The sequence below is a fragment of the Phyllobates terribilis genome, unplaced genomic scaffold, assembly GCF_046119375.1.
Source record: "Phyllobates terribilis strain yellow unplaced genomic scaffold, ASM4611937v1 Scaffold_7__3_contigs__length_470593459, whole genome shotgun sequence".
Classification (NCBI taxonomy): domain Eukaryota; kingdom Metazoa; phylum Chordata; class Amphibia; order Anura; family Dendrobatidae; genus Phyllobates; species Phyllobates terribilis.
The window spans coordinates 178,920,738-178,945,802 of NW_027362767.1; the positions used below are offsets into that span (position 1 = coordinate 178,920,738).

At 41.7% G+C, this 25,065-nt stretch overlaps 2 long non-coding RNA genes across 2 annotated transcripts in view; one reads left to right on the plus strand and one right to left on the minus strand.

Moving 5' to 3' along the window:
* Positions 1 to 25,065, minus strand: part of LOC141153046 (uncharacterized) — a 66,995-nt gene that overhangs the window by 19,391 nt on the left and 22,539 nt on the right. The gene's annotated exons all lie outside the window — the stretch shown is intronic.
* Positions 9,207 to 25,065, plus strand: part of LOC141153047 (uncharacterized) — a 110,496-nt gene continuing 94,637 nt past the window's right edge. The window contains exon 1 of the long non-coding RNA XR_012247223.1: positions 9,207 to 9,377. This is a non-coding gene — a long non-coding RNA (uncharacterized lncRNA). The remainder of the gene's footprint in view (positions 9,378 to 25,065) is intronic.

Sequence of the window (25,065 nt, forward strand, 5' to 3'; positions counted from 1 at the left end):
ATATTCTTGTACATAGGAGCAGTATCATAGTAGTTATAGTCTTGTACATAGGGGGCAGTATTGTAGTAGTTATATTCTTGTACATAGGGGCAGTATTATAGTAGTTATATTCTTGTACATAGGGGGCAGTATTATCGTAGTTATATTCTTGTACATAGGAGCAGTATTATAGCAGTTATATTCTTGTACATGGGGCAGTATTATAGTAGTTATATTCTTGTACATAGGAGCAGTATTATAATAGTTATATTCTTGTACATAGGAGCAATATTATAGTAGTTATATTCTTGTATATAGGAGCAGTATTATAATAATTATATTCTTGTACATAGGAGCAGTATTATAGTGGTTATATTCTTGTACATAGGAGCAGTATTATAGTAGTTATATTCTTGTACATAGGAGCAGTATTATAGTAGTTATATTCTTGTACATAGGGGGCAGTATTATCGTAGTTATATTCTTGTACATAGGAGCAGTATTATAGCAGTTATATTCTTGTACATGGGGCAGTATTATAGTAGTTATATTCTTGTACATAGGAGCAGTATTATAATAGTAATATTCTTGTACATAGGAGCAGTATTATAGTAGTTATATTCTTGTATATAGGAGCAGTATTATAATAGTTATATTCTTGTACATAGGGGCAGTATTATAGTAGTTATATTCTTGTACATAGGGGGCAGTATTATAGTAGTTATATTCTTGTACATAGGGGGCAGTATTATAGTAGTTATATTCTTGTACATAGGGGGCAGTATTATAGTAGTTATATTCTTGTACATAGGGAGCAGTATTATAGTAGTTATATTCTTGTACATAGGAGCAGTATTATAGCAGTTATATTCTTGTACATGGGGCAGTATTATAGTAGTTATATTCTTGTACATAGGAGCAGTATTATAATAGTTATATTCTTGTACATAGGAGCAGTATTATAGTAGTTATATTCTTGTACATAGGAGCAGTATTATAGTAGTTATATTCTTGTATATACGGGCAGTATTATAGTAGTTATATTCTTGTACATAGGAGCGGTATTATAGTAGTTATATTCTTGTACATAGGAGCAGTATTATAGTAGTTATATTCTTGTACATAGGAGCAGTATTATAGTAGTTATATTCTTGTACATAGGGAGCAGTATTATAGTAGTTATATTCTTGTATATAGCGGCAGTATTATAGTAGTTATATTCTTGTACATAGGGGCAGTATTATAGTGGTTATATTCTTGTACATAGGAGCAGTATTATAGTAGTTATATTCTTGTATATAGCGGCAGTATTATAGTAGTTATATTCTTGTACATAGGGGCAGTATTATAGTAGTTATATTCTTGTACATAAGAGCAGTATTATAGTGGTTATATTCTTGTACATAGGAGCAGTATTATAGTATTTATATTCTTGTATATAGGAGCAGTATTATAGTAATTATATTCTTGTATATAGTAGCAGTATTATAGTAGTTATATTCTTGTATATAGCGGCAGTATTATAGTAGTTATATTCTTGTACATAGGGGCAGTATTATAGTAGTTATATTCCTGTACATATGGGACAGTATTATAGTAGTTATATTCTTGTACATAGGAGCAGTATTATGGTAGCTATATTCTTGTACATAGGGAGCAGTATTATAGTAGTTATATTCTTGTACATAGGGGCAGTATTATAGTAGTTATATTCTTGTACATAGGAGCGGTATTATAGTAGTTATATTCTTGTACATAGGAGCAATATTATAGTAGTTATATTCTTGTACATAGGAGCAGTATTATAGTAGTTATATTCTTGTACTACATAGAGAGCAGTATTATAGTAGTTATATTCTTGTACATAGGAGCAGTATCATAGTAGTTATATTCTTGTACATAGGGGGCAGTATTATAGTAGTTATATTCTTGTACATAGGAGCAGTGTTATAGTAGTTATATTCCTGTATATAGGGAGCAGTATTATAGTAGTTATATTCTTGTACATAGGGGCAGTATTATAGTAGTTATATTCTTGTACATAGGGGCAGTATTATAGTAGTTATATTCTTGTACATAGGAGCGGTATTATAGTAGTTATATTCTTGTATATAGGAGCAGTATTATAGTAGTTATATTCTTGTACATAGGGGCAGTATTATAGTTGTTATATTCTTGTACATGGGGGCAGTATTATCGTAGTTTTATTCTTGTACATAGGAGCAGTATTATAGCAGTTATATTCTTGTACATGGGGCAGTATTATAGTAGTTATATTCTTGTACATAGGAGCAGTATTATAATAGTTATATTCTTGTACATAGGAGCAGTATTATAGTAGTTATATTCTTGTATATAGGAGCAGTATTATAATAGTTATATTCTTGTACATAGGGGCAGTATTATAGTAGTTATATTCTTGTTCATAGGGTGTAGTATTATAGTAGTTATATTCTTGTACATAGGAGCAGTATTATAGCAGTTATATTCTTGTACATGGGGCAGTATTATAGTAGTTATATTCTTGTACATAGGAGCAGTATTATAATAGTTATATTCTTGTACATAGTAGCAGTATTATAGTAGTTATATTCTTGTTCATAGGAGCAGTATTATAGTAGTTATATTCTTGTATATAGGGGCAGTATTATATTAGTTATATTCTTGTACATAGGAGCGGTATTATAGTAGTTATATTCTTGTACATAGGGGCAGTATTATAGTAGTTATATTCTTGTACATAGGGGCAGTATTATAGTAGTTATATTCTTGTACATAGGAGCGGTATTATAGTAGTTATATTCTTGTACATAGGGTACTATTATTGTTAGGCATCGGGCTGTTGATGGATTCAAAATAGGTCCAGATCCTTCTGTGGTCTCCCATTCCAGTCCAGCTGGGGCTGATGCTGCTCAGCATCGTCGTCAGCTCCAACACCTAGCTGGTCCACGAGATGTACAGATTGTCTTTTGGGTATTTGTGCCTAGCAACATTAAGCATAGGTTGCGGAGGGAGACAGGGCTGTTGGAGCCCAAGTCCAGGATTCGCCGCACTGAGCATGCCCATGACCTGGCTGACCGTGATTGGTGGTTTGGCAACCACCTGATCCGGTGACCTGGCACCGCCTGATTGGTTCTCGGGTGGCGTCACCAATGGTGCGACGGTGGGCAGGGCTTAGTCTTTAAAAGGCCCGCCCACAAACATGGCGGTGCGCTCTGATCATTGAGCAAGTGATGCTGTTGTGTGGATGACTGTGTTCCACGTAGTTTCCATAGGCAGGTTTAGTGGAAATAGGCAGGTATCTTCGTCTTGCAGTCTGGCTGTGCCAAAGGGGTCGCCTAACACCCCGAGCAGCCTGCAGACGTCCTATCCATGGCTATCGCCTGTCAGCCACGTGGAGTAGTACCCTTCAGTCCGGTAGCACGCCGGCTGGAGGCACGTGTACCCATCGGCGTAGTCACACACGCATCCTAGCGCCGCCAGTGTAGTCCCTGTGCTGTAACAGGACTACGGATAGGTTTTCACCGCATATCTCTTGTGCTGCTAACAGAGATAGTGCGAATTGCTATACCCGTTCCAGTGTGCAGTAACGAGGAAGGGTTTATCATTTAAGTTGGTTGCTTTTCTTTTCACCCGGAAAGTGTTCGGCAGCAGTCCACCAGGCTTCATCGCGGACCCCGGGGTCGGTTGCGTTCCATTATATTAAAGTTGTCTGCAACCGCCCTCCTAACAGTATCAGAGCGCCAGGGTCTTGCCGAACATGGCCGACAACCAGCAACTGCAGCGTTACATACAGCAACTGGAGACCAGACTTAGGTCTCTGGAACAAGCTCCGGCCGCTGATATCACTGCAGTAGCTACCCAGGCAGCTTCGCAAGCAGCCAATCTGGTTAACTCGGCTGCGATAAATGCTGCGACAGCTGCAACTGCCCCTTTACCCCGTTTTGCTCTCCCGGAAAATTTTTCTGGGGACAGTAAATCCTGCAGGGGCTTTATTAATTTATGCTCCATTCACTTGGAGATGATGGAGGCACGGTTCCCCTCCGAAAGAGCCAAAGTGGGTTATGTCATCTTGTTACTCTCCCACAGAGCTCTGGAGTGGGCTACTCCACTGTGGAAGCGCAATGACCCGGTAGTGATTAATGCGGGTCTCTTTCTCAAAGCCCTAAAGAGTGTATTCCTTGGTCCTCAGGTCACGCATGATACGGCTCTTAAGCTTCTTGCGCTGATCCAGGGTTCGGTCACCGCAAGCCACAATGCCATCCAATTCAGAACCTTAGCGGCTGAATTGGATAGGTCTGAGCGGTCTTTAATCCCGGTGTTCTGGAAGGGTCTGGCTGGGCATATTAAAAATGCTCTATCTACTAGAGAGATTCCAACCTCCCTGGAGGAGTTAATATCTCTTGCTAACCGAATAGATTTGCGTCATGTAGAGCACAAGTTAGAGCTGGAGGTCGCCAGACCTCAGTATTGGTTGGCACCATCCTTCTCTAGACCCATTTCCAAACTCGAGACTCCCAACCCGGAGCCTGAGGCTATGGATATATCCCAAACTGAGTCTAGCTCTTCTCGTTCCCGACCTGCACATCTCTTGGAGTCCCCTGTTAATAAGGGTTCCAAGCAGTCGGGTAAATGAGTGTGTCTAACCACCGTTGGAGGAGGTGTGTTAGATTCTGGGGCTTCTTCCTCCAAATTATTGTATAAGGTGTACTTGTCCTTCGGAGCAACCGCAGTTACTCCCAAGGCGTGGGTGGATTCTGGTACTGACGGCAATTTTTTGTAATTTACGTTTGCCCAGAGACATGCTATCCCTGTAGAGTTACTGCCAAGACCAGTGAACATTAGGGTAGTGAACGGTTCACTCCTGGACACGCAAATCACCCACCAGTCGATTCCTCTCACCATGTCATTTCCTCAGGGTCACCGGGAGGTTATCTCCTTTCTTATTATTCCCGGGGGATTAGATGAAGTGTTATTGGGTCTTCCATGGTTACGTTGTCACACTCTACACATTGACTGGAATACGGGGAGAATTTCTACCTGGAGTGAGAATTGTGTGCTCAGTGCATGGTTACAGTCACCCGGAGGGTAGTCTCTGACCCTTCTACCGATGTAGCCCCCGGCACAGATCCTCTGTCTGTCCCCGAGACCCAGGTCTTGTCAGATTATGTCAAAAAGAGCCAGGTTCCTTCAGGGAGGGCGTTTGTTCCCCCTAATCTACAAGATGAGGTGGTCTCCTGGGCTCATGCCCCTAAGATCGGAGCCCATCTTGGGGTTAAACGTACCACTAAGTCCCTTCAACGGTCCTATTGGTGGCCCCGGTGGCGCCAGGACGTCAAGGACTTTGTTCTCGTGTGTGCCTTCTGTGCGAGGGATAAATCATTCCGTCAAAATCCGGCTGGTCTTCTCCATCCATCACTCGTGACGGACTCCACAGATAGGGAGTCGGTTGACACTTCTCGTCGTCCTGCTCCCGTATTCTATCCGGGCGACAGAGTGTGGCTCTTGGCTCGCAATACTAGATTATGCGGGAGATCTGCTAAGTTTGCTCCTCGCTTTATTGGCCTGTTCAAAATTTTGGCCCAAGTAAACTCTGTAATGTACCGGTTACAGTTACCACGACACCTGAGGAGTCACGACACTTTCCATGTGTCGCTCCTTAGACCCGTTCACCTGTCAAAACTCGCTGTACCCCAACCTGCTTCAGACACCAGGGGTGATAATCTCGAGCTGCAGGCTATTATAGGGTCTAAGATGGTTCGTGGGAATAAAGGGTACCCTGTACACTGGAGGGGTCACGGATCTGAGGATCTTCCCTGTGAACCACATTCATGCTCCCCTGCTCTTTGAGGAAAATGAGCATCAAGTGGAGCGGGATGTTAGAAGGGGGGATAATGTTAGGTGTCGGGCTGCTGCTGTATTTGAAATAGGTCCAGAACCTTCTGTGGTCTCCCATTCTGGTCCTGTGAGGGCTGATACTGCTCAGCATCGTCGTCAGCCCCAACACCTAGCTGGTCCACGAGATGTACAGATTGTCTCTTGGGTATTTGTGCCTAGCAACATTAAGCATAGGTTGCGGAGGGAGACAGGGCTGTTGGAGCCTAAGTCCAGGATTCGCTGCACTGAGCATGCCCGTGACCTGGCGGACCGTGATTGGTGGTTTGGCAACCACCTGATCCGATGACCTGGCACTGCCTGATTGGTTCGTGGGCAGGGCTTAGTCTTTAAAAGGACCGCCCACAAACATGGCGGCGCGCTCTGATCATTGAGCAAGTGATGCTGTTGTGTGGATGACTGTGTTCCACGTAGTTTCCATAGGCAGGTTTAGTGGAAATAGGCAGGTAGCTTCATCTTGCAGTCTGGCTGTGCCAAAGGGGTCGCCTAACACCCCGAGCAGCCTGCAGACGTCCTATCCATGGCTATCGCCTGTCAGCCACGTGGAGTAGTACCCTTCAGTCCGGTAGCACGCCAGCTGGAGGCATGTGCACCCCTCGGCGTAGTCACACACGCATCTTAGCGCCGCCAGTGTAGTCCCTGTGCTGTAACAGGACTACAGATATGTTTTCACCGCATATCTCTCGTGCTGCTAACGGAGATAGTGCAAATTGCTATACCCGTTCCAGTGTGCAGTAACACGGAAAGGTTTATCATTTAAGTTGGTTGCTTTCCTTTTGACCCGGAAAGTGTTCGCCAGCAGTCTACCAGGCTGCATCACGGACCCCGGGGTCGGTTGCGTTCCATTATAATAAAGTTGTTTGCAACCGCCCTACTAACAATTATAGTAGTTATATTCTTGTACATAGTAGCAGTATTATAGCAGTTATAGTCTTGTATATAGGGGCAGTATTATAGTAGCTATATTCTTGTATATAGGGGCAGTATTATAGTAGCTATATTCTTGTATATAGGAGCAGTATTATAGTAGTTATATTCTTGTATATAGGGGCAGTATTATAGTAGTTATATTCTTGTATATAGGGGCAGTATTATAGTAGCTATATTCTTGTACATAGGGACAGTATTATAGTAGTTATATTCTTGTACATAGGGAGCAGTATTATAGTAGTTATATTCTTGTACATAGGGAGCAGTATTATAGTAGCTATAGTCTTGTATATAGGGGCAGTATTATAGTAGTTATATTCTTGTACATAGGAGCAGTATTATAGTAGTTATATTCTTGTACATAGGAGCAGTATTATAGTAGCTATATTCTTGTACATAGGGACAGTATTATAGTAGTTATATTCTTGTACATAGGGAGCAGTATTATAGTAGTTATATTCTTGTACATAGCAGCAGTATTATAGTAGTTATATTCTTGTACATAGGAGCAGTATTATAGTAGCTATGTTCTTGTACATAGGAGCGGTATTATAGTAGCTATATTCTTGTACATAAGAGCAGTATTATAGTACTTATATTCTTGTACATAGGGGGCAGTATTATAGTAGTTATATTCTTGTACATAGGGAGCAGTATTATAGTAGTTATATTGTTGTACATAAGAGCAGTATTATAGTAGTTATATTCTTGTACATAGGGAGCAGTATTATAGTAATTATATTCTTGTACATAGGGAGCAGTATTATAGTAGTTATATTCTTGTACATAAGAGCAGTATTATAGTAGTTATATTCTTGTACATAGGGGGCAGTATTATAGTAGTTATATTCTTGTACATAGGGAGCAGTATTATAGTAGTTATATTCTTGTACATAAGAGCAGTATTATAGTAGTTATATTCTTGTACATAGGGGGCAGTATTATAGTAGTTATATTCTTGTACATAGGGAGCAGTATTATAGTAGTTATATTCTTGTACATAAGAGCAGTATTATAGTAGTTATATTCTTGTACATAGGGGGCAGTATTATAGTAGTTATATTCTTGTACATAGGGAGCAGTATTATAGTAGTTATATTCTTGTACATAAGAGCAGTATTATAGTAGTTATATTCTTGTACATAGGGGCAGTATTATAGTAGTTATATTCTTGTACATAGGAGCGGTATTATAGTAGCTATATTCTTGTACATAGGGACAGTATTATAGTAGTTATATTCTTGTACATAGGGAGCAGTATTATAGTAGTTATATTCGTTTATATAGGAGCAGTATTATAGTAGTTATATTCTTGTACATAGGGGGCAGTATTATAGTAGTTATATTCTTGTACATAGGAGCAGTATTATGGTAGTTACATTCTTGTACATAGGAGCAGTATTATAGTAGTTATATTCTTGTACATAGGGAGCAATATTATAGTAGTTATATTCCTGTACATAGGAGCAGTATTATAGTAGCTATATTCTTGTACATAGGGACAGTATTATAGTAGTTATATTCTTGTACATAGGGAGCAATATTATAGTAGTTATATTCCTGTACATAGGAGCAGTATTATAGTAGTTATATTCTTGTACATAGGGGGCAGTATTATAGTAGTTATATTCTTGTACATAGGGAGCAATATTATAGTAGTTATATTCCTGTACATAGGAGCAGTATTATAGTAGTTATATTCTTGTACATAGGGGGCAGTATTATAGTAGTTATATTCCTGTACATAGCAGCAGTATTATAGTAGTTATATTCTTGTACATAGGGGGCAGTATTATAGTAGTTATATTCTTGTACATAGGAGTAGTATTATAGTAGTTATATTCCTGTACATAGGGGTAGTATTATAGTAGTTATATTCTTTGATATAGGGGGCAGTATTGCAGTGTATGGTTCTGATGGGATAAATATTTGATCCAAATTGCCATGCCAATGGCTGAATAAGGCTTTCCACCACAAGTCCAGACATTTCAGTCAAAGTGCATTAAGCAACAGGAAGAGAACTTTCTGGGACTTTTTCCTTTTTGATATCATGAGGATCCTGGCTACTTGACCCCATAACATAAAGTGACATGTCTATGATGGCCATCTGACAATATTTGTTCTCAGCTTAACCCTACACAAAGTTCAGCCTCGGTTTTTACCTACTGAACAATGGCCAGAAGGTTATGATGTCCTGAAGGTTCTGGGACATTGACCCAATACTGTAACCTTCTGTTATCGCACAGATCAGCTGTATCATGGTAATTATGCCCTGTCATGTAAGCATTCAGAGGAAGTCAGGACGTTGTACTGTTTCCAAAGCCTTTACTTATATGTCAACCACTGAATGCAATGTCGGGAAAACATGTCCATGCTACATGAGTTATTCATCCTGTGCACATAGTACTTCTGGTGCAGAAACCTACTCCGCTGAATCAGCATCCACAATTTGCTTTTCTCATTCTGCAACCAATATATGAACGCCTGGTGTTCAGAGACATAGCTTTATGAGGTGCAGAGTCAGAGCTAAAGAGACCCTCTACCTGAGAAGACGAGACCACAAATAGTACAAGGTATGTAGGGACTGTCATAAATTTTGCGTTGGCACTCAGAAGTTTCGACTTTTCTTTTTGCTCTGTTGATCACCACCATCTGCTGTTAACAGTATCCAGGTTAGGTTTGGAGAAGTTCAGCTGTAAGTTGATATTGATGGAGCCCATTTCTACATTCTGTTCTGGTACAAAATGACCACGTGCTAAGGTTAAAGACGTGTAATAATGAAGAAAGAGTAGGATATGGAGACAATGTGAATATAGGTTTACTATGATCCAAGCTATTAGATAGTAAAAGTGCTAAAACGTGCCCCCAATGCAACTTAGATGATTGTTGGCCAAAAGATGGTTTGTCCGAACGTTGGGTCGACAGCCATCTCTCATGATTCTCCCATGCACAGGAGCACTTGCTCTGCCCTGTGTTCTTTATGAGAGACCCAGACATCTCTGGTGGTGGCTTATCTGAGGAAGAACAAAAGAATCGTCAGTCCGACTCCAGATCCATAAGTCTCCAACAATCATCTGTGTAACACAGAATGTCCGCCAAACCGGTCAATATTGTCAGGTTTGGCCAATGTTAGTCTAACGTGCATGGGGGCCTTTTATCTAGCTACACCACATAGTCAATACAATCTGTACTCAATAGACCATCCATGGTGTCCAAAAATAACCTGAACTTCAGTTCTAGTCAGCATCATCTAATGGACAAGAATTGTTAATAGAAAAAAAAGAGAAAAAAGCCAGTAAGCTTCAAGTTTCCTAGACCAAAGTGGAGTCGTAGAGATGGTAAAGGAAAAATTTGGATGAAACCAGATAATAAAATTAGCAGCTAAATCAATGCAGAAAAATTTCAAGGGTGGTCCAGAAGAAAGAGAAGAATAAACCAGCTAAATAGAGAGAAGAAGAGACAAAGCTAGGAAGAGATAAGTGAAGAGGGGATGGCGGGCAGGACTTCAATGAATCACCAAACAGGCTTGGAGGAATTTCGTTGGGCATTGCAATGAGTGTATAAACACCATAGTCGCCCAGTGTTCATAAACCTATCATGTTGGTCAACAAGAACAGGTTCATCATCTTAATAGTCATATACCAAGATAACTTAGGAGAACTCTAGACCGTTTTACTTTAACACTAATATTGTAAATTCTAAAAAAAACTCTTGACCAGGACTTCAGAAATGAGGGTGCCCGTTGCCTATCCATTGTATATAAGTTCCAAGTGTAAGAATACAAAGAACATTTTGCAATGAGCACGCGATATGTCACCCACCCTCCAATGAGTTGACTCATGTCGTGTGTTCACGTGAATCATCCTTTCCAGACTATAAAACATCACTTAGGGTTAAAGAAGTTTTTGGTTTTGAGTGACCAACAGTTCCACGTGGATGAGCATTGCTAATGTAGGATGTTGTAACAGCATTGTGTTTCTTCATTTTCTATTATCAATGTAGAATCCCCATGGGATGTGGAAGGAAATTGCAACACTGTACATTATGCCATCCCACACCATGTTTGGATCAAGGCAGTTCAGTGATCCATGGGGCAGTGCCACCACTGAGCCACCATACCAACCTTATTCTGCCTTTTTTATTCAATTATGAAATGAGCAAAGCCCGATATTCAACCTCACTATGTTTCCACGTCTGGTGTGATGGCCTTAGGCAACTGTTTCGATTGTGCAACGGTTCCTATTGTATAAATATCATTTACCACCCAGTGAGATCTAGGAACTCATTTGCTTACAAATGAATTAAAGGATGCCTAACATTGCAGGGTAATACCATGAACCGGGGCGGCTTTGTTTCTTTGGACCCCCTGCCTTCTTCCGTTTATCGTGAGGATGCACAATATGCAACTGTCAGAGTAATGATAGGTCTTCTTCTACACCACATACCATCTGGATCGCACTTTCAATGAGGGCAAAGCCTTACGTGTTGAATTGCTTCTTTGGAGATGAGAAAGAAAACTTGGCATGTGGCATGCCATAAACTGTGTTTCAAGATGTGAGCTCGACCCCTTGAATACTCACATGCCATTTTTCCAAGTCCAATGTGCTTTCCTCTTCCGTGATCCCATGATCTTTTGAGAAAGAGAAAAGGTATCTAGACTACACGAGAGCTCTGTGATGACAGTGATTACTTCGATATTACCATCTGAATGGTGAATTTACCAAAATATTTTATTACACAGTGCCCCAATAAATTCCCAGCTCTCCATACTGTGACTGTTATGATCTGCAACATGTACTAAGGAAAGATAGGGGAAAGCTGTCCCTACAGTAAGACTAAGCTGAATCCCTACGATGTAGCGGGCTGCCTGTTCCTAGCAAACAGACCCGCCTTAGTCCTCGGCTAGTCTGAACGAAGACCTATAGCATAAAGGGAGGGGTCCCTAAAAGAACTAAGGACTGGGACAAAAATGGGACACCTCCTAAACAGAGAAGTAGTTGCAGAACACAAAAAGACAAACTGACAAAAAGTACTTGAGGTCCCAGAAGGACCAAGAAGTGACAGAGAAAGGCACCGAAGCACCTGGCTAGAGAAGCAGTCAAACACTGAAGTCCAGCACAGCCAAAAGGGCGGAGCTGGAATATAAAGGCAGCTGGTCACGTGACCGCAAAACACAAGATGGAAAAAACAAACAGGAGGGTTCTAACAGTGCCAGCCGCAATTTACTTTAAAGTGTGCCTCCATAGAGTGCACGTTCTGGCATACAGTACCATCTTCATCCTTCCCTCAATACAACTGTTTCGTACTGCACCATCCACAGTGGCCATCATTGTTATCCAGAATTCCCACTAGAGTCAACAATTTGCCCAATGCCAGTCAGAATGCTCCCAGTGCCCATCAGTGCCCTAGAAAGTACTAGGGCTCCATCAGCACTGTCTTCTGTGACATAGTTAGACTGGTTTCACATGGCCAACTATTACAATCACGCATAGACCATGAGCTCGTGGACCCAAACTCAACAACCTCATGGGCATTTATGAAGATATTAAGTTTGGGTCAAGAGACCCATGGCCAGTCCGACATTCTGGACCATAAGAGCCTATGCCCAAAGTGCTGGATGCCACTCTGCCCTTTAGATAATGGGCTAAGACATCAACCAGAATATTAGCCCTGGGTGAAGAATAACTTGGTTATGCCATTGATCCTCCTCTTCCATTTCATTCCCAGTGGACTCATCTGTAGCTTTATGTTCCTCCACCAAATATGATGGGAGATAAGCATCGCCTGTGTAGTTCTGTTCATCTCCATGTAAATGTGTATTAGTGATATCAAGGGGGAGAAACCAGGGCATTCTCCAGGGTCCCCAGTGTCAATGGAGGGGGTGCCAACAAGCCACTTTGCCTGTGCCACTATATTTAGACACAAGGTGATAGCACCACATGAAACCTTTTGCCTCGGGTGGAGAAAATCCTAGCTCTGTGTTTCATATACCAGCAGCAGAGAGGTCTTCTTAGTTAGAGAAAAGTAAAACTCATTAATCGATATTAGAGGAAGAAAAAAACTGGCCAAACCCTGACAACATTTTGATGCTATTAGATCATCATGTGCCTCAAGAAAAATGCAAGAACCACCAAAAAGAAAATCAATGATGACTTCATGCTTTGCTGATAGAAATAACAAAAATATTAATTACCTAATAGCAGGCTATTGTTAGATTTTATTTATTCAATTTCCCTGCAGCACCTCCGCAGGAGAAAAAGAGTATTACACGAAGTGCATTGAAATCAAAGGGTAGAAATGCCTTTTCTTGGTGCTCTGCACTTTGATTCAGAGATAAAGGTTGTGGACCATGAACTTAATTAATTGGTAGTAGTGACATTGACTCTGTAGACAGAGTTTCACTCTATGCTCTTGCAGGCACTTGTTCGGCTGCGGAGTATTATTGTATTCTCACTTCTGTCTAGAAGTTGCATTGTGTCATGTCTGGGCTGGATGACACATTCACCCACACCAAGAATGAATAACATTCTTCCAAAACAGATACTTTACCATGGAAACTATTATTTATCCTGACAGCGAGATACCAGATTACGGCTCATACAATGCCCTGTTAACTATAGTATGTTGACATTTATTCCTTGTGTTGACTCATTTATTTTTTTAGTGAGGATCCCTTTAAGGTTATACGGGGTCCGTCACGAAAAACAGAGCCCTGTTTCTTGCTGAAATAAATAATCCCGGTGATCGGTTAACTGTGCATTGAGTTGCTTGAAATTGAATTGCTACCGGTATGTGGATTGTCCCACAATCCATGTACTTGTAGCTGCACACTAAATGCCAATTTTTGGTTCATGAAGTGGCTATTGGTGCAGCAAATCGACTCTCAGGACCCTGGTCCAGCGGCCCGAAAATTATACCATGTGTGATGGATGGGAGTCCTGCGAACCGCCTCCTAACTGCCCATCTCCGGCTCATGGGGTGCTGCACACTCAACGTCACCCAAGGCTGGCCAAAGAAACAGCAGATCACAGTGATCAAGTCCAACGGGCTCTGAATACTGACCTGGCCGCTGGACTAGGCTCCCTCAAATGTATTCGCTAATCTCTTGTGCGTACTCTTCTGCGAATTAACACATCCAGTTGAATGAAAGCAGGCTTCATCAGACATAATGGATTGCTACAGCTCGAAAACGGTGATTTCAGTAGACATTGGCATGTTGTTCTGTTGGGATCATTGTAGAGTAGACTTCCTGGGGCTTCTCATAATCCTCTCATTGACGTCTGTAACAATGATAGATGTCCGAACACATGGTTGCCTCCTTTTTTTTTGGGCATAGGCCACGGGTTCTACGTTCTGCCACTTTCTCTTCTGCCATGTGCTAGAATAGGAAGATCCAGAAATTGACCAGTCGTGTGTTTCCGTGAATGAGCCTTGGTATAAATCCACCTCCAATATCACAATACACCGTGTTGGACACATTAGTAAAATAGACATTAGATTATTGGGACATATGCTTGTGGGATGCAATGCAAAATCTCCAACAAGGTCTACTCATATGGGCCAAAGGGACTTTTTGTGCCCCTAGGCACCAAGGCATAGGTTCAACTGCAACCCCTTCACTTGCTGTAGTTCCATCCTTACAACCAAAGCTACGTGTATAATGAATTTATTCATTAATAGATAGATGTCATGTTGTGATATTTAACAATGGACCATTGAGGGATCTGCAGAGGCGGGGTCACAGCTCCTTTGGGCAGGAGTGTAATCACATCCAAATTCTTGAGACTGGGGTGGTCTCAATAGGCTCTCTGCTACATATGAACACAGAAGAAATATAGTTGTCAACTTTTCTGGAGATGTTGAAGTCTTGTGCCGAACACCCAGACCAAGTGGGGAAAATCCCATTCCTCCTAGGAATACCCATTTTGGAGAAGATTTACATAAACCTCTCCCCATTTAAGCTCAGGGTTCTGGGACAGTTGGCAACTGTGCAGTATTATCAAAGGCACTTTGTAGGTGGGGGGCAGTAATGGCTGCCATTAGTAGTTGCCACCCAGTGAATTTAAGAGGAAGGGAATAGGACAATGCTGCGACTGTGCACTGTATGGCCAGGTTAACACGGAAACTTTTCCTATGGTGTAATAGAAGCTTCAGACCACTTCATGATTTCTCAACCTTCCAGACAGATGACGAACAGCTGACTCTGAGCAAACTCCCACTCAACCTGAGAGACGTGCCACAAATGAGTTACCCTCCTTCCCCCCAGCTCAGTGTATGTGACTATAGGCACAGGGCTTCCTAGACAAGACCAGATAAAGACAATTATTATGTTTTTTTCTTACAGCATTTAACGCCATCATTATCTGCCTTATGGGTCCAAAGAATCAATAAGCCAAACTATTGAACAAACATTTACCACTGTTATGTCCATTGTACTCCCTATATCACCACTATTATATTGGCACTGTATGGCAGTATTTTTTAGCCATCATATACAGTAGCACTGTTATGTCCATTGTACTTACTATATTACCACTATTATGTTGGCACTTTATGGCGATATTGTTTAGCGATCATATACATTCATGGCCAAAAGTGTTGGCACCCTTGAAACTGTTCCAGAAAATGAAGTATTTCGCCCATAAAATGATTGCAGTTACACATATTTTGTTATACACATGTTTATTTCCTTTGTGTGTGTTGGAACAGCACAAAAAAAAACAGAAAAAAAAAAGGTAAATTGGACATAATTTCACACAAAACCCTAAAAATGGGTGCAACAAAATTGTTGGCACCTTTCCAAAAATGTGGGTAAACAACTTTGTTTCAAGCATGTGATGCTCATTCAAACTCACCTGTGGCAAGTAACAGGTGTGGGCAATATGAAAATCACACCGGAAACTAGATAAAAAGGGGAGAATTTGCATTCTTTGCATTGTGTGTGAGTGTGCGCCACAGTAAGCATGGAGAACAAAAAGAGGAGAAGAGAACTGTCTGAGGACTTGAGAAACAAAATTGTTGAACAATATCAACAATCTCAAGGTTACAAGTCCATCTCCATAATCAAGAAGTTTATAACCCATGGCACTTTAGCTAATCCCCCTGGACATGGACGGCAGAGAAAAATTGATGAAAGGTTGCAACGTAGGATAGTCTGGATGGTGGATAAGCAGCCCCGATCAAGTTCCAAAGAAATTCAAGCTGTCCTGCAGGCTCAGGGTGCATCAGTGTCAGTGTGAACTATCCTTCTACATTTGTATGAAATGAAATGCTATGGCATGAGACCCAGAAGGACCCCACTGCTGACACAGAGACATTATAAAGCTAGACAGCAGTTTGCCAAAATGTACATGAGTAAGCCAAAATCCTTCTGGGAAAGCGTCTTGTGGACAGATGAGACCAAGATAGTGCTTTTTGGTAAAGCACATCATTCTACTGTTTACCGAAAAAGGAATGAGGCATACAAAGAAAAGAACACAGTACCTACAGTCAAATATGGTGGAGGTTCAAAGATGTTTTTCAGGTTGTTTTGCTGCCTCTGGCACTGGGTGCCTTAACTGTTGCCAAGGCATCATGAAATCTGAAGATTACCAAAGGATTTTGGGTTGCAATGTAGTGCCCAGTGTCAGAAAGCTGGGTTTGCGTCCTAGGTCATGGGTCTTGTCTTTCAGTAAGGGTTTTTTTTTTTCTATTCCCTGATGACCCATTTAAAAGAACACCATTACATTTCACAAAATATAGATCGGATGTCTCTCTGGCTGTAAGGCAATTTGCTGCAGCAGAATCACTAAATCGTTTCTCTCTCTGTACTAGGAACTTTTTTTTTTTAGTATCTGTTGGCTGAAAATGGACGAGATCAGGAGGAAAATAACTCCTTTGTTCAGCCCAAGATTTGTACAAAATATTTTGTATAATGGTGTAATGTCCTTTTAAATATGTAATGGTGTAATGCCCCTTTAAAAAATGTCCACACATACTGTCTCTTTGAATATGACACTTGCATGCATAGTTTAGATTAGATACAATTAAACACAATTAGAAACTGTTACAAAAACTTTTTTTCCTATGTTAGATCACCTAAGATCAGACTTCTCTCTGGCTGTAAGGAAACTTGCTGCAGCAGTAGCTCTCCCCCATGTGTGATAGAATCACAGTTTTCTCTGCTGTAGATCTAGCATACTTCGAATGCTGAGCTGTGTATAATCCCCCCCCCTTCCCCCCCCCCCACACACACACCACTGATTGGCAGCTTTCTGTGTATAACCCCACCCACATCACTGATTGGCAGCTTTCAGTGTATAACCCCACCCACACCGCTGATTGGCTGCTTTCTGTGTACACTGTATACTGACAGAAAGCTGCTAATAAGTGTGGAGGTGGAGTTGGAATACAAGACACCAGGCAACAAGTCCTGTTGTAATAATTTCCTCCTGATAAATGATTATATTGAAACAGAAAAACATAGTGATACATCACTGGAATCAGACTCTCTGCCCCTACATCATGATGCTCTCATATTACATAGCAAAAACCCACTGACAGATTTTTTTGGAACATGAAGCATTGCATGCAAAATATAGATATAATTAAACACAATTAGAAACTGTTACAAAAACTTTCTTTGCTATGTTAGATCACCTAAGATCAGACTTCTCTCTGGCTATAAGGAAACTTGCTGCAGCAGTAGATCTCCCCCATGTGTGATAGAATCACAGTTTTCTCTGCTGTAGACCTAGCATAGCTCGGAATGCTGAGCTGTGTATAACCCCCCACACCACTGATTGGCTTCTTTCTGTGTATAACCCCACCCACATCACTGATTGGCAGCTTTCAGTGTATAACCCCGCCCACATCACTGATTGGCAGCTTTCTGTGTACACTGTATACTGACAGAAAGCTGCTAATAAGTGTGGAGGTGTGGATGGAATACAAGACACAAGTCCTGTTGTAATAATCTTCTGCTAATAAATGATTATATTGAAAGAGCAAAACATAGCCTAGTAAGTTATACATTGCTGGAATCAAACTCTCTGCCCCTACATCATGCTGCTCTCAGATTACATAGCAAAAACCCACTGACAGATTTCCTTTGAATATGACGCATTGCATGCCAAATATAGATATAATTAGGCACATTTAGAAACTGTTATAAAACCTTTCTTCCCCATCTTAGATCTCGGATCTCCTTAGATCAGACTTCTCTCTGGCTGTCAGGCAACTTCCTGCAGCAGAAGCTCTCCCCAACTGCAATAGAGACTCTTGTGAAGTTATTCCTCTACCAGCTATCCGAAAATGGACGAGATCAGGAGGAATTAACTCCTGTGTTCAGCGCATCATTTGTACAAAAAGTTTTACTTCAGGAGCCGCAGGAAATACTGCAGATTGGCGAACACTAGGTGTAATATCCCTTTAAATATGATGCGTTGCATGCATAGTGTAGACTTAATTAAACACATTTACAAACTGTTATGAAAACTTTCCTTGCCATCTTATTGTTACCAGAAGGTCATCTGTACAGAACAGTGATCCTGAAATAAAGTAAAAATAGCGCCCAACTTATGTGACCATTAATGTTTCCTGAAGTCGCGCTGATTATATTTATAGGCAATAATGGAAGGGATTTTGGACTCCGCATACAATGTTTGAAGTTCACCCATGTTTACTGTAGATAGTAAAAGGGCGGCTATAGGGCGTTTGTCCTAGGCCGAGCAACAAAATGAGATTGTTCCTGGACGATAAGTCTCCGACATTCCAAAGAAACACAATCATGGATCTATTCTCTGACTACTTCTAGAGTTAAAAAGGACAGCACGAAATTGTTTGTCGACAATCCGAAAAAAAATGTTTATTTTCCAGGAACAGCGCCACTTTTTGCACTGGCCATGTTTGGTATTACAACTCTGCAGCTCTCGGCTGCTTCACAAGTAAGGAATAAACTATACATAAAGATGGAATCTTTATGTTCCTAGAAAGTTCTAGGAGTCTTCTTGGTCTCTTTTTCCCAGTAATTATGCCCTGAGCAAGCTGTAGACCAGAAATTATTAAGCAACCATATAACAGGACCTTAAAGAGGACCAGTCACTTGTCATCTTTTTCTACCTGGTGTAATTGCTGCTGTTCTCCTGAATCCGGAGATGTTTTCCATTTGTTCCAGCCCCTCTCTGTTCCTGAGATATGGCCTCTATATAAATTTACTAGCCAATTAGGCGTGATCCTTAAGAGTAAAGTATATGACCACGCCCACTTGCCTAAAAGAGTAAATTTACTCATAGGGGTAAAGGGGCCATATCTCGAGAACGGAGAGGCGCAGGAACAAAAGAAAAACATTGCCGGATTCAGGAGAACAGCGGCATTTACACCAGGTAGAAAAATACTTAACGGCAAGTGACAGATCCTCTTTAAACTTGATTCCTCCTGAGGGTCATATATCACATTCTATATCCATTTGTCCCTGTATGAAGGGTTATACATTGGCCATAAATAGGCAGTCAACCTCTACTATTGTCTAAGGGACACACAAAGTGAGTATGCTCAGCTGCTTCCATTTTTCTCACATGGATGGACAGCACCGGTCACAGAGCTCTGGGGACCGAACTCCAACACCCACCAATCAAATATTGATGACAGGTCATAAAAATCAGATCCGTGTTACATTGTTTGGTTTATTGAAGAATGACGCTTTTCGGGCCTCATGACACCCAGGAGAGGAGTATGAGGAGCCCCAGGAAATCATCATGAAAATGATCCCATCATCAGAGCAATATGTCCTCGTGGTGAAATCATCTACGAGTCTCGGCCATGCAGAAACTATACACCATGTCTGACGAAGCGCTGCTCCATATAAAATGGCGTAGTAATTTGCAGAACTATAGGTACCGGGACATACTGTAGAAAATTCACAGCTACTTCATAATCCAAAATTAGACCATGATAAGACTTTGTACATCCGCCGGCGGAAACGACTTCCAGCACCTCCTGGAAAAGTACATTATTCCTCCATTATTCTGTACGAATCACACAGGGGAAGCAGAGCTCTATTTTTCATGGCCTACCCTGTATTAGGGGATTGCAATTTAGGAAGAACCCCAATATTATTACATGAGTTACCACCGAACTACAAAGACATTTTTAATGGCAGAATGAAGTTTACCCAATATCTTCAGGAGAGGGAAATGCTGAGTGGCTGATAGGACACCCATGAAGGAGAGGGTACGTACATTAATAGGGCAATGCTGTCATATAAGAAAGCATGCAAAATGTAATGTATCAAGCCGTCCTACACCCACAGTCCAGCTCCTGTTTCTGCTTTGCACACAAAGCTGCTGGTCACAAGATCCCTGGATGAGGGCAGAGAAGCATATGGCATGTTTATGAGTTCATTCCGCCTTGCATCCTGTTATTCTGCTCGCTATGTTTGCACAGTAAAACCATAATGAGCCGAGTGGTAGCAGAATCCACCCACGCAGCGCTGTGAAATTGCAATAGCAGGTGACCTCAGGCCTAATGTACCCATGGAAAAAAATACATGACAGGATCTCATGCTTGAAAACTGCTCCAAATTGGATGACCCTGTGCAGAATTTTCAGATACAATCTGGGCCCAAAGGGAGAGGGGTTGTGTAAACTCTGTTTAAAGTGGGCAGTTTGGGTCAGGGGCATTGCTGGATGGGACTTATGAAAAGTATCCAGTTTTTGCTCTTCGTCTTATTCCCACTGCTCCGTTGAGTATTCCGGTTTTTGTTTTTTTTAAATCCGCCATACGGTTCCAGAGATATTGACTTTCTTATTTGGAGCTAATTTGTATGGTAATTATGCAGAGCATCCTAAGGACACGCCCCCGAGGATCCTGTGAGCCACGCCCCTTAGTAAAGAGCATAAAAATTAGCACTAAAAAAAGGTCCATATGTCTGGAATCATATCACTTATTAAAAAAAATAACAAAACTGAATACTTAGGAGAGCAAGAACTGGTTGGGTGCCAGTCCTCTTGAGACATCTCTAACATCCCTTTTTCGGGAGCTGCTTCTTTCTGTGAAACTTTAAGAGGCTTCGTTGGCGCCCAGGAGATTTGCCAAATCTTCCAAGACTCTACTTTTTTTAGGGCTTTCCAGGGGAGTTAGTGAGAATGATATAAACTCATATTAATGAGGGAAGCAGTGATCGGCAAAGTGCTTCAGAAATTTATTTGGGTCTCAACCCCCGGAACACAACAATCAAAACTTTTAATATGTCTCAATGATATTTCAAAAGAATTTTGGAATAATGGTTAGATCTTAAGTGATAAAATTGGATTTGCCCTCACCACCACTAGGGGGAGCTCCATGAAGACATGTGTACAGCTCCTATGAAACGCAATAATAAATCTGTTTTCTGTAAGCTCCCCTAGTGGTGGATGTAGGGAATAGCAATTTTATCATAACCAGACAAAGCATATGTTATTTTTATGGCTGGAAGAAGATTAGGATTAATTTGAGGTTAGACATTTACTAAACATCGCAGGGTGTATAAGAAACTGAAAATAACATGTTTATAGTTCTCATAAGAAACTTAGTGTGCAGTCAGAAATAACCTACAGCTTCACTGGCACTGGTGGCTACGAAGTATTCCCCTGTTTTAGGGCTATTTGCCCTTTGGCACACAACTGTTCACCACGTGTTCTAGAAAAATTGATTGCTCTCAATAATCGGAAGATTTTTTTGGCTCCATCTGTGCGCTCAGAAGTTCTTTTAGTTTCAACATGGTACAAAAAGCTTTTTTTTCTTTCGACATGTTCTTTAAGGATGTTATTCATATTTCTACTTCTGATGCCAAGGCAATGAGGTTCTTCAGTAACTGACATGCATGGTTTCTCTAATAAATTAGCTCAAGAATGAAAAAGCAAACTAAAAATCAGGCTAAGCTTCTGGATAACTTTTTGTAGGAGCTTAATAGGAGACTAAGTGGCCATTGCCTAACCACAATTTCTGATGTACTGATCAAGTGTAATATTTAGAGACCACTGTCTGCAAGTAGGGATCATGTTGGGTTGGTCATTGATAGGTCATGTTGAATTGGTCATTGACTTATTGGGTTAATAATTGATAGGTCATGTTGAATTGGTCATTGACTTATTGGGTTTATAATTGATAGGTCATGTTGGATAGGTCATTGACTTATTCAGTTGGACATTGATAGGTCATGTTCAATTGGTCATTGACTTATTGGGTTGGTCATTGACAGGTCATGTTGGATTGGTCATTGACTTATTCGGTAGGACATTGATAGGTCATGTTGGATTGGTCATTGACTTATTGGGTTGGTCATTGATAGGTCATGTTGATAGGTCATGTTGGATTGGTCATTGACTTATTGTGTTGATCATTGATAGGTCATGTTGGATTGGTCATTGACTTATTGGGTTGGTCAATGATAGGTCATGTTGGATTGGTCATTGACTTATTGGGTTGGTCATTGATAGGTCATGTTGGATTGGTCATTGACTTATTGGGTAGGCCATTGATAGTTCATGTTGGATTGGTCATTGACTTATTCGGTTGGACATTGATAGGTCATATTGGATTGGTCATTCACTTATTGGGTTGGTCATTGATAGGTCATAATGGGTTGGTCATTCACTTATTGGGTTGATTATTGATAGGTCATGTTGGGTTGGTCATTGACTTATAAGGTAGTTACCTCCAAGGAGTGGTACTAAAGAGATAGTTTTATTTTTTTTTAATGGAAGAGAGCTTATTTGCAAACTTTTTTTCTGCATGGTACAGTGCAATAAGACTCCATGGACATGGTATCCTTAATGAAAACCCTTTCTTACCTCCTCAAAGCAAGGTAGACATTTCATGGAGATGTTCCAACTACTAAATATTCTATCACATTAAACATTAATTAAACTTTAACAACAATTCAGATTTAGTGTGGTGCTGCACATCCTACAAGGGCCTGTAGACCTTTAAAGAAAGAGGAAGGGGCAGCATGTAAACAGCTACCTACAAATTGATATCACCGAGACCTTCACTGGCCTTAGACACCAAAGTCCAGTTCTTACTGATTGTCAGTATTTCCTTTATGGTAAGTATGAACTGGACCAATGACTTAACTTGAAGCTTAGAGATCAAATGCAATATCTGTAACAGTGCCCTTTGTGCCATTTATAGAACAGGTGTTTTGTAAAGGGGCCTTTAGGCTCCCTAAGGGTCCATTCACATTGCACTTACCTTCACGTTTATGGGTCTAAGCAGTCAGGGCTTGCATCTGAACCCCCTTCCCCGGGGCTTGTGTCCGACCCCCACCATACCCCCCCCCGCAAATGCCAGTCGGACGTATGAACGAATGGCGCCATAGACTATAACGGTGCTGGCAGAGTGCGCCCTGTCATGCGTCATTTTTGGACTTATAAGCCTACTGCAGGTGGACACCCAGACACAGTCTACTACATCTGAGTGTCCACCTCCATTAGGCACATAGGCCCAAAAATGATGCACGGCAGAGTGCACATTCACTCTGCCGGCACCATTATTGTCTATGGCCCCATTAGCTCATACGTCCGGATGCCATTTGCGGGGGAATTTGGAAGCAAGCCCCGATGGGAACCACGAACCTGAAGACAAACGCAATGTGAAAGCACCCTAAGGCACCAAGGCTCAGGTGCAACTGGTTACCTCTGCAACCTCTACAGCTAAATTCCTGTACTCACCACATATTGTCTCTGCTGTTCTTGTGCTTTGACGATTGGGAGAAGACAAGATCTGACTTATCAGTAAACGTGCATTTTCTCCTGTTCAGCATTAATCATCACACTGACCATCACTACGACATTTAGACACAAAGGTTCAGATGCAATTGGTTACCTCTGCAACCTCTATAGCTACAGTATGCCACTATACTTGCCACATAGTACCTCGGTTCTTCATATACTTTGTCAATCATGGAAAGATGAGATGTGACTCATCAGTAGATCCACAATCTTCTCAGTCCAGGAATGATCATCACTAGAACAGTACTGATAAAATAATAAAGTATGATTTGTATTTAGGCACCAAGGCTCAGATGTTACCTCTGCAACCTCTTTAGCTAAATCCCTATATTCACCACGTTTCCACTGCTCTTCATGTACTTTGGCAATCAGGGGAAGACTAGATTTGACTCATCATTACACCCGCAATCTCCTCTGTTCAGCAATGATCATCACTAGGATAGTAATGACAAACTAACGTATGATTTGCACCTAGGCTCCAAGGCTCAGGTGCCACTGGTTACCTCTGCAACCTCTATAGCCATGTCCCTGTACTTGCCACTATGGCTGGTGTTAGGGGCGGGCAAACTAGGCATTTGCCTAGGGCCCACACTTCCGCAGGGGCCGCAGCCAGCACACCACACGGCCGCTATGGGGCCCGTGAGTCAGGGGGGCCCGCTTCCAGCAGCGGCTCCGGACCCCCGCTTCCCCCCGCATCGCACATTCAACTGTTTTGGCATCATAAATGCCGACACAGTTGAAAGCAATGATGAAAGAGAGAGCGTCAGGTGACTCTCCCTCTCCCATCATTCCCCCTCTGCGTATGACGTCACTTCATCGCTCGCCACACTGTGCCAGGCAGTGGAGCTGCTGAGTAGACACACTGCAGAGACTGGATGTCACGGGTGTGTCAGAGGTGACAGACAGTCGCCCTGCAGTTGGTTGCAGGCGATCTCTACGTTTGGCATTACAGACATCTTCTTAGAGGCTGGCTGTCTCTAGGACCCAACGGCTACCTCCCTCTGGCTAATTAGCTCCTTGGCCTGAGTGTATAAATACTTGGTGTGTCTGAGAGGGAGGTGCCGGCGATATTCATTACTACTTGTGAGGTTTTAGCAAGAGCAGTACTTCCTCCTCTCTGGAGTTTGAGGTCGTGTGCGCATTTGGCTGGAGTCGTCTAAAGCTAAGCAATTTCCCCTTGTTTGTCTACCGTTGTTGTCTATAGAGTTTAGTGGAGATCGGCTAGTGCTCATCGCCTCCCTTCCCGAGCCTTAGCCATACGCCAGAGAAATTCAGGGTGAGGCATGCGTGTGGCGATTGGTGAAGAGGCAATATAGGGACAGGGTGACACTAGACCAGACTAGGAGGTCTCCACTCTTCCATAGTGTCTGGGCTCCCTTTCCCTCTTCCCTCTGTGTTGCACTAAGTCTTTCCCACATCCTGCATGACACCGGAGCAGCGGGGGAACAAGGAGAGGTGAGTATATATTTATTTATTTTTTAAATCAGTGAGTATGTGGTGGCCATAATACTGG